The sequence below is a fragment of the Ceratotherium simum genome, chromosome 17 (assembly GCF_057802395.1).
Source record: "Ceratotherium simum simum isolate JZ-2026a chromosome 17, ASM5780239v1, whole genome shotgun sequence".
NCBI classification, from domain to species: Eukaryota; Metazoa; Chordata; class Mammalia; order Perissodactyla; family Rhinocerotidae; genus Ceratotherium; species Ceratotherium simum.
In genome coordinates this window covers 37,249,638-37,262,149 of record NC_141916.1, presented here as the reverse complement: position 1 = coordinate 37,262,149, position 12,512 = coordinate 37,249,638, and the positions used below count along the sequence as shown (strand labels likewise).

General features: G+C 37.4%; 1 long non-coding RNA gene across 1 annotated transcript in view; it reads left to right on the top strand.

Annotated features, from left to right (window-relative positions):
* Positions 1-1,456: 1,456 nt before the first annotated feature.
* Positions 1,457-12,512, top strand: part of LOC147914776 (uncharacterized) — a 37,805-nt gene continuing 26,749 nt past the window's right edge. The window contains exon 1 of the long non-coding RNA XR_015554892.1: positions 1,457-1,719. This is a non-coding gene — a long non-coding RNA (uncharacterized LOC147914776). The remainder of the gene's footprint in view (positions 1,720-12,512) is intronic.

The window sequence follows — 12,512 nt, the reverse complement described above, 5'->3', positions numbered from 1 at the left end:
AATTTTAAGCCATTGATATGATCTAAATTCATAACCATTCATTGTCATATGTGGTAAATTATATTATTCTTCCCAACTATAACTCTCATGAATTATAAATCCATGTTCTTTGCCTTGTAAATTCTCATGCCCCTCTACTAGCCTGTCGTGTTATTGGGTTGGCTAAATGATTTGCTTTGGCCAATAGAATGTGAGTGGACATGATGTATGCCACTTCTGAGCAGAAGCTATAAATGTACTCGGATGATTCAATTTGGCCTCTTGTTTTCCTGCCTCTGCCATGAGACAGCATTTCCAGATAAGGATAGCTCCTTTACCCGCAATCCTTTAGCCTGGGATGTGAGGATATATAGAGTAGAACTGAACAGACCTGAGAAGGGTCCAGCAAAACCAGTCAACCAACAGATCCCTGAACCAAAAATAAACGTTCAATGTTGAAGGCCACTGAGATTTAGGGGATATTTGTTACCACAGCAAAAATATTTAATAGACTATACCATAAAAAAAAAAAACTAGTGATTCAAGTTTGTTTGTAAAAAGAATGTAGAAAGGTTGCACAGCAAATTGGGGTACAGATAAGAATAAAATGCAGCCAGACAAAGCTTTGGGATAAGTTTCAATGGTGTATTCTGCTATGTACTCAATGTGAACATTGGATACCATATTAGTTTTCTATTGCTACTTAAAAACTATCCCCAAACTCAGCAGTTTAAAATAATAAATATTTATTTTGTCACTGTTCCTGTGGATTGGGAGTCCAGGTGTGGCTTAGCTGGGTGTCTCTGGCTCAAGGTCTCTCATGAGGTTGCAGTCAAGCTGTCAGCTGGAGCTGTGGTCTCATCCGTAGTCTTGACAGGGGGGTGAAGGGAGAGGATCCATTTCCAAACTCACTCACATGGTTGTTGGCAGGCCTTGGTCCCTTGCCACATGAATTTCTCCACGGGGCTGCCTTGCAACATGGCAGGTGTTTCCCTCAGGGCAAATGATTCAAGAGAAAGCAAGACAGAGCACTCAGGACGGAAGCTGCAGTCTTTTATAATCTAATCTCCAAAGTGATCATCCATTAGTTCTGTCATAGTCTGTTCATTAGAAGTCAGCTAATAAGTCCAGCCTACACACAAGCGGTGGGGAATACAAGATGTGAAAACCAGGAGGCAGGATTGTCAGGGGCCATCTTAGAGGCTGCATACCATAGATACAGCACTTGATCTCTCTGAGCTTCAATTTCCAAACCTGTAAAATGGGTATAGTTTTACCTACCCTGCTTACCTCACAGAACTCTTGGAAGGTCAAATGAGCAAATATATGCGAAAATGCTTTGTAAACTACCAAGCACTATACAAATGTAAGATGCTTTTGTTAGTCTGAGTCTTACAAGAAGCAGAAGCCCAGATGGCACTAAAGGTGCAAAGATTTTATTAGGGGAAACATCTGCGAAAAGAAATGAGGAGGAAGGGGGGTGGGGGAGGGCTCTCAGATTGCAATTGATGCTGAGTGAAGAAGAGAAGGAAGGAGTAGTGTGTAGAATCTTACTGGGCCATCTAAGGAAAGTTTGGCAAGGCTTTTTCAAACCAAAGCAGCCCATCGAACGAGTGCCACATCTCCTAGAACATGGTCTGCCTTAGTATCCTTGCTGCACTCAGTCGTTGGCTGGGAGCAGCCCAGGTGAGGTTGAACCTTGGTACAAACGTGGTGGTGGCTTCAATCCCATCAGTAAAGGTAACCAGATCCCTTTCTTGTTTTCATTGCTTGAGTTCTATCTTGGTGCCATTTCTAGTATTTCTGGTTCTAGAACAGGGGCTGTCCTGAAACTATTGCCAGGGGCTCTGCTAACAATTGCTTGTCTGAATTTCTTCTCAATGCTCTTACTCAACTTGTTAAAACACTCCAACTCCAGGCTGAACCTCTTTGGGTCTGACTGCTGGACTGTACCACCATCTGTTAAATATTGCCACACCCTCTGGACACCATCCTCTGCCCACAGGACCGAACTTCCTCCCTGCACCTGCATTTGGGTCTGTTCATCCAGGGACCGGCTCCATCCTAAGGGTGATTTTCATTCTAGATCTGGGTTCCTCCCAGGCTTCTCCATTGCCTTCTCCATTGTTAATATTAGTTGGAACCAGATTTCTTGGGTTTTAACTCTGACTCTGCCACTCTCCTCTCAAGCTCTGTGACCTTTGGCAAGTCGCTTAAACTGTGTCATTGTAAAATGGAGATGATAACAATACCTACCTCATAAAATTTTTGCTTTGTTTTGTTTTGTAAAGTGCTAAGACAGTGCCGGGCACATAGAAAATATTCTGTAAATGTTAGCCATTGTTATTATTTATTGCCTCAAAGACTCCCCATTGTACAAACTAAAATACCCTATGCCATTTAGAGTCCTGTGGCAACTCTGATTTGTGTCAATTCACTTTCAGATTTGGGAAAGGAAATAAATAATTGTGGGGAGAGAGAGATAGAGGAGAGGAGACAGAGAGACAGAGAGAGAGGAAGAGAGAACATTTTTAAGCGCATTGGTGCAACTTCTGAAATCTGTATTAGTTCTTTCCTAGGCTGTTTGTGCTTACTTACTAGCTCTGTTTTGGACTCTAAAGCTGCTTGGTTTAACTCCTCATCTACTTTTTCAACTCTGGATGGGTTGCCTCATTGGCTAGCTGCTTCACATGATATGGTCCTGGGTCCTGCTACCAAGCCTTGCACTCTGATGTCAAGTTCCCTTTACCAACCCCTGGAGCTGAACTCAGCTCCAATCCCAGTCAGAGAGATTGGGGGAGGTGGGAATTGGGGAACAACAACACTTATCTTTAGATGTCTCTGTACCATTTGGCCCCTTCTTCATCTGTTTTCGCAATAGGTTTGTTTTCTTAATTGCCTTGTTACTGCCTGAAATAGGACCATCAAGAGAGAAAAATGGTGTAGAATTTAGTCTGAAAAGGATGGAGGTGATTTGCTGGTCCAATTTGTTACTGTTGTTTTTTTTAAATATTATACCTGTTCCCAAAGGCACTAATTCACTATTGTATTTGGGTTTCATGAACACTGGATGGAGAGGTTTAATTAAAAACACTTTTCAGAAACAGCCTTGTAGCTTAACACACAACTTCCATCGCCTCCTTCTCACTCACAGTTGTGTTCCCTCCACTGTTCCTTTTATCACTTCATTATCTCAAGCCAAATGTTGATTTGGTCAATTTCCTGTTTGAGCGCAAGCCAATCCCTTGAAGTTATTTCAGTATTGTGGCTCTTAAAACACAAGGTTTCCCTGTTACATTTCCACCATTTTAACACTTCATCTATTGTTTCTTTTTTTCTTAATGACAAGCACCAATGGATATTTTCAAGTCTACCACTTAATAACTCCATGTGTTTCTGATACCCTGAACTCCACCGGTCTGTGTTGATAGGGACTAATCCTCAGAACTGTTAAAACATTCTGTGCAAATAGAGGTACATCAGAGGAATTTTTTTATATGAAAACTTTATTTAAGGAGCCACTTTCTTTCCTGTGTTTGCTTATTCAACTTTTCTATTTCAACTTGTTTTGAAATAGTGTCAAACTACATAAATCAGTTTTCTTTTTCAATTTTATTAATCTAGCCTGATAAAATGGAACCCAAGTTCTTGATTAAACGTTCCTCACAATTGGCTATCCTTGATATAAAAACACCTAAAGCTTTTGTCAATTTCAGAGCTGTAAAGAAAGGTCATTTTATTCAATCTCCTTGTTTTATGTCGGGGGAAACTGAGAGTCAGAGAGGTTATGTAATTTGTCCAAGATCACCTGTTTAGTTAGTGAGAAAATGATATTTTCATTCCAGCGTGCATCCTCCACTTTCAGCATCCTCAACTTAAAGAACAACAGTGTCTTTACCGGTCTCTTTAATTCCTTCCTTCACTGATTTTGTTTTTAAATTCAGTAATTTTGAGTTGGTTTTATGATCAGTTGGTGAACTTGGTCGCTTCCAGTCTCTGGTCATTGTGAATAAAGCTGCTGTAAACATTCATGCACAAGTCTTTCTGTGGTCGTATGCTTTCAGTTCTCTTCAGTAAAAACTTAGATGTGGGATTACTGAGTTGTATATTAAGTGTATGCTTCCATTTATAAAAGACCGCTTCATTGTTTTTCAAATTGGTTGTACGATTTTACATTCCCACCAACTGCGTATGAGAGTTCCAGTTGCTCTGCATTCCTATCAAAACTTGGTATGCTCAGTCTTTATCAATTTAGCCATTTTAATTAATGTGTCCTGGTATCCTATTGTGGTTTGAATTTCCCTAATGAATAATAATTTTGAGCATCTTTTCTTGCACTTCTTTTCCATCTGCATGTTTTCTCTGGGGAAATGTTTATTCAAATCTTTTGCCCATTTTTAAAAGTTGAGTTGTTTGCCTTCTTATTATTAAGATTTAAGAATTCTTTATGTATGCTGAATTTAAGCTCTTGCGTACGATTTTTAAAAATTTTCTCCCAGTCTGTGGCTTAACATTTCATTTTCTTAACAATGTCTTTCAAAGGAACAAAACATTTTAGTTTTGATGAAAGCCAATGTGTCAGATTTTCTTTTATGGTTGGTGATTTTTGTGTCCTGTCTAAGAAATCTTTGTCTACTCAGGGTCTCAAAAACTTTCTCTTGTGTTTTCTTCTAGAATTTTTGTAGTTTTAGGTTTTACATTTATGTCAATTCTCTTCAGTAATCCACTCTAAGTTAACTTTTTTTTTCTTTTTCTTTTTTGTGAGGAAGATTAGCCCTGAGCTAACATCTGTTGCCAATCCTCCTCTTTTTGCTGAGGAAGATTGGCACTGGGCTAACATCTGTGCCCATCTTCCTCTACTTTATATGTGGGACGCCTGCCACAGCGTGGCTTGATAAACGGTGCATAGGTCTGTGGCCAGGATCTGAACCTGAGAACCCAGGGCTGCTGAGATGGAGCGCGCACTTAACCGCTACACCACTGGGCCGGCCCTTGAGTTAACTTTTATATGTGGTTTTGAGTCCATTTTGAATCTTCAGTCTTCTCATCAGAGCACTTCCCTCTGCTGATTCTATCACCTGCTTCATCCATGTCTTGGATCAGTCTTTTCCTCTAATTATGCCACTTCCAGGACCCAGATACTTCATACCTAGTTTCCTGAAGTCTGCTCTAGATGGTTTCTGCAAGTGATCGAATTATTCCCTCTTCAAAAAGTGCATCCCTTTTGCAAAACTTCTCTTCACATTTAAGTATTTGTTCCCTGACTACTACTTGCTTGTTACAGAGCTCAGGGAAATCACCACAGCTAATTCCATTAAATAAAAATACAGTAAGGTTCCAGTTTTAAAAAATCGTATAGTATGAAGTTAAGTTGACTGGAGCTCAAAAAGTATTTAAAAATGTGTTCTTCCTCCACTCAGGGAAAATGCTGTTATCTCAAATAGAAGGTCCTCTCAGAAGTGTTGTGACTTAGGTCTCATTTATGAAAGCCAAATCTTGGGGGATTGCATGTAGCCTTGTCTCCTTGATCTTGTTCAGCATCCATAGTCCCTCAGTGAAGGACTGACTGGAAGAAGTGAGAGCACCCCTTTTAGAGACCTAGATTTTTGCAATATCCAGCCGTTTCTTTCTTACCAGAGTGAGAAGAAAGAGATGGCGCCCTCCTGAGATGGTGAGAAGGGAATCTATATCCTAGCACACATCCTTGTGATCTCACAAGACATTTCACTTTGTAATATCCATTCTGACTTAAGGAGGAGTTCATGAAACTGTAGTGGATGCCCACAGATGGCTACCTTTGGAGAAAGTGCTTCTGACTTTGCTCTCGTCCCAACTTTGGTTGCTGTAACTCAGTTTCTCTTGGAGAGGTGGAAATAGCCATGACCATAGCCACAGCGGATTGTAGTGAGAGAATAAGCAACCATATAAAAGCTGGCAGGGAGCAACTCATCCACCTCAGAGGGGTGTATCAACAGCTCACCCATGGCGGGGCTCCATGCCTAGCATCACCCAAACAAACACTGGCTTTGAGAAACGTGAGATGAGTGCTCACTCTGTTCAAGATTGTTTTCTGAAACAAACTAGGAAAATCCCATAATTTGTTTTCAAGCCCACCACACCTCTCAGAACTGGGAGAACTATGATGGGAGTACTTGTTCTGTGTACCCTGAAATGATTTTCCGTCACTGGATTCTCAAATCTTAAGGAATCTGCTTGGGCAGACAGACAGACAGAATCCTATTGTAAAACAGGTATGAAGATTACATTTAAACAAATAAGCAAATCTCATTCAATTTGCAGAACTATAAATTTACATATACCTTTCTAGAAACACTGTTGCATTAAGTGAGCATACCTAGAGCAGCCTCAAAAGATCTCGTCTCTTTTTAATAAGAGACACTTGAACGCAGGGATCATGTTCTCTTATGTTCTTCTCTGACAGTCATTTCCAAGTGCTTTGAGAAAGCTTAATAAATATTACTAGACTAATCTCCCTTGAGGTACACAGATCATAAACATAGATTGTTACTTAACCTGGAGAAAATGGAGAATATTCCTAAAGCTTCGGTATTCATACATTGTTATTTTTCTGTCTTTCCAGCAGAATTACTTATATGCAGGTAATTCTATGTAAAATTAGTGGATGCTCTCAAAACATGGTACTAATAGCAATGCCTTTCCGGTGGAACTGAACACCAGCCTCTGCAGCTGAGCAAAGAGGAAATTCTTGCCATTTGAGTGACTGAGATTTAATATTCTTACCCTAACTGGCCCGTAGCCAATATAATTATATAAGGCAAGATTGTATTCCTTCTTTCACATTAGTTTTATTGTGAGCAAGGGGGAAATAACATTATTTTAAACTCTTCAGTACTTTGTCTTTTAAAATAAAGAGTAAAACCATGTCAGAGTGAAAATTTCGTGATTTAATGAAAATAATACGGACAATAATACCAGATATGTGTATACATATATATATATAATCATCACCCAAAATTGGGATCAATTAGTTAACATCAATATGTTTAAATGCTGAAATATAGCAGACCACAGATTAATTAAATCAATATAGCATCTCCAGAAGTTGTTAGCATTATTGTTCCAAGTTAGGCTGTGAAAAGACAGAGGGATTAATTAAGCCTTCTATTGAACAAGACCAGAGCATGAATTAAAAGGCTCCTAACTGTAAGTCCACGAGGAACACTTACTAGTTTGAAGGTCACGCTGCTGGTCGCACAGCTCCGTTACTCACTTTAAACTATAAACTAACTAGACTGTGGTGAGTCAGGTTTGTTTCCTTTCTCTTCTCTTCTGGCATCCCTGGGGGGCTTCTCAATTCAAAGAAACTCCAGGGGAAACAGGCCACTTACTGTGAATAATCCGAAACAATCTATAAGTTCAAAAGCAGTTGAAATTCCTAGAAGAGATTGAATGTTATAAGAATAAACGGGTTAGTATTTTAAAGACAGAAATGCCCTTGTTTAATATCAAGGGGGTATTAGCAGGACCCAGGTTTTACAGTAACTTTCATTATTTATCTAGCAGTCTAGATCACTCTACACTTCAGGAAATGGAGTCCATGCACTTGGGCCAAGCAAATTTTAAAACAAAAGTTTTTTTCTTTCCTGTCTTTCTTTTTTGAAGATAACAATAGCAGTTTCTGTAAGTAGTAGTTTTCTACTGATGCCGCAGTAAGGCCAAATACACAGGACTCTTTGTTGAAACGTTTAGACAAATTCAGTCTATTGCTCCAAGGAGGAAAGATTATATGTGTTAGGACACATTTTTTAAATTAAAAAGCAGAAACTTTGTAATTTATCAGAAATAAGAAGAATGTTATATATGATGGCTGTAGAGAAAGAAAAATATTGTTTTTGCACTAGAGTATTCTAACTTAAATTTTTAAAAAAATGGAGATAACACTCTCCTAAGTCTCAAATCTACTTTCAATAGTAAAGAAAGACAATTGCATGTTTGGAACATCTTTCAAGAAACTTTGGCTTCCAAGGACACCATCAAAGTTTTACCCTCACAAGAATTAACATTTTTGAATACCTATCATCACTGGAAGAAAGAAAGGAGGGAAAATGTCAAATTCTATATTTATTTTTAAAGTTGTATGATGGAAATACTATTTCTTAAGACAACACATGGAACTTAAAAAAAGTTACATACAAGTGGAAGCCAAATCAAAGAAATATGTCAAATTTAATTCATTTCAATTCTAATATATTGAGATTTTACTTTGTATGAAGGATTGTTAGTGGAAGGGCAAGCAAAATACAATTCCTACTCTAGTAGAGCTTATGATATCACTATAAGTCTACAAATAGCTAAGAGTATATAAAAATGTTAATTTTATAAGAATAGGTACAAAGTATTTAAGAATATAAAGAGGAAATTTCCCATTTAATTGAAGGTATCAGAAAAGGCTTTAAGAACTGAGAATTAATGTGAACGATATATATTTTCAACATGCAAAAATAGCAGGAGGATCATGGGTAGGAAGAGAACAAGCAAATGACCAATGGGAAAAATTCTGTTCAGAAATAGGGTAGAGTCCAATTTGGTGGCCAAAAGGATAAAAAGGAGGGAAAAAACTGTTGGCAAAAATTTGTAAAAGTAGTTTAGGACCAATTCTGGCTTTGAATATCGTTCCATGTTGTTTGTCTTAATTTGGTAGGTCATCAGGAGCCTGTGTTTTGGGCAATCGAGTGGAGAGCCATTATCTACTGTGTGTACAATGGTCTAGACCGGGGATGGAGGCAGCAGAAAGCTGTTAGGATAGTCTCAGAGTGACAGGAAAATGGCCTGAATAGGGTGACAATGATAAAAACAGGTGGATCTAACTGATCTTACACAGGTAGAATTTATGAGTTTGCAACTAGTAGACATGAGTGTCAACAGGGAGGCAAGAATAAAGGGGAAGCTCAGTACACAGTTGTAAAAGTGAGTGTGGAGCCTGGGCAAAAGGTTAAGGTTAATGATACAAAACTGTCTCAAAATAAACCACATGTTTCTTGAGGATCTTGCTCTTAATCTGGGTATTTCATCTGAGATTATTATTTAACACCTAGGAAGCAACCTGAATGCTATATAGATGACTTTTAAAATTAATCTACTCATGATTCTTGTGTATAGTAGTGGTATGGATCCAACTTCCTAGATGAAACCTTTATCAAAATTACAAGTTTGGTTAAGTGTCCATCAATGGATGAATGGGTAAAGAAAATGTGATGTATATATCTATATACAACAGAATATTATTCAGCCACAAAAAAGAAGGAAATACTGCAATTTGTAACAACACAGATGGACCTTGAGGGTATTATGCTAAGTGAAATAAGACAGACAGAGAAAGACAAATATGATATGGTCTCACTTACATGTGCAATCTAAAAAAAAAAGATTGGTGGTTAGAAGCAGGGGGTGGGGCAGTGGGTGTAAGGGGTGAAGGAGGTCAAAAGATATAAAATTCCAATCATAAAATGAATAAGTCTTGAGGATGTAATGTACAGCCTGGTGACTATAGTTAATAATATCATATTACATATTTGAAAGTCACGAAGAAAGTAGATCTTAAAAGTTCTCATCACAAGAAAAAAAGGTGTGTACCTATGTGTGGTGATGAATGTTAACTAAACTTGTGTTGATCATTTTGCTATATATATAATCATTATGTTGTACACCTGAAACCAATGTTGTATGTAAATTATATCTCAATAAAAAAAATTATGGGTTTGGCTTTCTAACCTTACAAAAAATGTCACTAAAATGAAATTGTAATTTTTCTTTTTACCTTCATGCCATTGTGAGCTTGATTATTTTAGGATACAGTCATGTGTGGCTTAACAACAGGGATACATTTCAAGAAATGCATCATTAGGCGATTTCATCATGTGAATATCATAGAGTGTAGTTACACAAGCCTAGATGGTATAGTCTACTACACATCTAAGCTATATGGTACTAATCTTATGGGGCCACCATCATATATGCGGTCTTTTGTTGACCAAAACGTCATTATGCAGCTCATGACTGTGTGTAATTAAGTAGCTTATTTAAAACCATTAGCTTAAAACACTGTCAGATATGCTTTCTCAAGTTATGGCACAAGATCTTAATGGAACATGTGTTATTTCAATACCTGCTTGTGGCTCACTGGCACAGGGAAGACCACAGTTGGCTACAGCTCTCACATGTTTGATGACAACAGTTCAAAAATAGGGTTTCTAGATATTCTTCTGATTTCATGGTTTAGGAGAGTGAAGAGAAGAAGTACAGTTTGACAAAAGCTGTTGCTCAAAATAGTACATTCCCCAAGCATTTTAGTAATTAGAGATTAATTTGAATTAATAAACACCTCTTTTAAAATGCAACTATCCCATTGGAAAATTAGTTTCATCGGGCATTTATACTTTAATATGAATTAATATATGACCTAATCTCTCAAGACTAACTGATATCATATGCCTTAAGAAAATGAAGTGTTGCTGGGCAAGTGAGGGACTAAAGCAGGATTGGTTTTACAGCAGGAGGCAGAAGTCAGGTCTAGGTAGGAACAGGGGAGAGCAGAAGAGCACAGTGATCTGAGAAGCCAAAGAGGGCAAGAAACAAGATGTTAGAGAATAATACAGAGAAAAGTGTGAAGTCTCCAAAAATGAGTTTTACTCTCATTTGTTTTTGTGTCTATATTAATGCATTCTAGTTGAACTGGATACTTGCACAGTACAATAGCATCAATATCCATTTTTAGGTAGAGAACTGACCAAGAATGTTATTAAAAGAGAGTTAAATAGTTCTAATATATACTTATTATCAAGAAGAAGGATTATAACAAGAAAGAGTTTGTTTTATGTTACTTAACCCATGGCAACCACTGATCCTTTTACCATCTCCATAGTTTTGTCTTTTCCAGAATGTCATATAGTTGGAATCAAAGAGTATGTCAGTATGTACCCTTTTCAGATTGGCTTCTTTCACTTAGTAATATGCATTTAAGTTTCCTTTATGTCTTTTCATGGCTTGATAGCTCATTTCTTTTTAGCCCTGAATATTCCATTGTCTGTACGTACCACAGTTTACTTATCCACTCACCTACTGAAGGGTGTGGTTGCTTCTTGATTGCTTCCAAGTTTTGGCAATTATGAATTAAGCTATTGTAAACGTATATGTGCAGGGTTTCATGTGACATAAGTTTTCAACTCCCTTGGGTAAATACCAGGGAATGCAATATGGTAAGAGTGTACTTAGTTTTGTAAGAAACTGCCAAATTGTCTTCCAAAGTAGCTGTACTATTTTCCATTCCTATCAGTAATGAATGAGAGTTCCTCTTGCGCCACATCCTCACCAGCATTTTGTGTTGTCAGTGTTCTGAATTTTGGTCATTCTAATAGGTGTGTAGTGGTATCTCATTGCTGTTTTAATTTGCATTTCCCTGATGAAATATGATGTGAAGTATCTTTTCATATGCTTATTTGCCATCTGTATACCTTCTTTGGTGAAATGTCTGTTAAGGTCTTTGACCCATTTTCTAATTGGGTTGTTAGTTTGCTTATTATTGAGTTTTAGGAGTTCTTTGTATATCTTAGATAATAGTCCTTTATCAGCTGTATCTTTTGCAAATATTTTCTCCCAGTCTGCGGCTTGTCTTCTCATTCTCTTGACAGTGTCTTTCACAGAGCAAAAGTTTTTAATTTTAATGGGGTCCAGCTTATTAGTTACTTCTCTCATGGACTGTGCCTTTGGTGTTATATTCAAAAAGTCATTGCCATACTCAAATACAAATGGTCATCTAGATTTTCTCCTACATTATCTTCTAGGAGTTTTGTAGTTCCATATTTTACATGCAGGTCTACAATCCATTTTCAGTTAATTTTTGTGAAGAACGTAAGGTCTGTGCCTAGATTCATTTTTCTGTGTGTGGATGTCCAGTTGTTCCAGCACCATTTGTTGAAAAGACTATTTTTGTTCCATTGTATTACTTTTGCTCCTTTGTCAAAGATCGTTTGACTATATTTATATGAGTCTATTTCTGGGCTGTCTATTCTGTTCCATTTATCTATTTTTTCTCTTCTTTCACCAATATCACACAGTCTTGATTACTGTAGCTATATGGTATTCTTAAAGTCAGGTGACATTAGTCCTCTGACTTTGTTCTTCTCCTTCAACATTAGTTGGCTTTTCTGGGTATTTTGCCTCTGCATTTAAACTTAAGAATCAGTTTGTTGATATCCACAAAAGACTTTGCTGGGATTTTGATTGAGTTGGCATTGAATGTACAAATTAAGTTGGGAAGAACTGCCATCTTGACAATATTGGGTCTTTCTATCCATTAACATGGAAAATCTCTATTTATTTAGTATTTCTTTGATCTCTTTCATCAGAGTTTTGTGCTCAGAGTTATCAAGATCCTCATATTGATCTTGTACATAGTCTGTTAGATTTATACTTAAGTATTTCATTTTTCTTAGTGCTAATGTAAATGGTAATATTTTTAATTTCAAATTCCACTTGTTCATTGTTGATATATA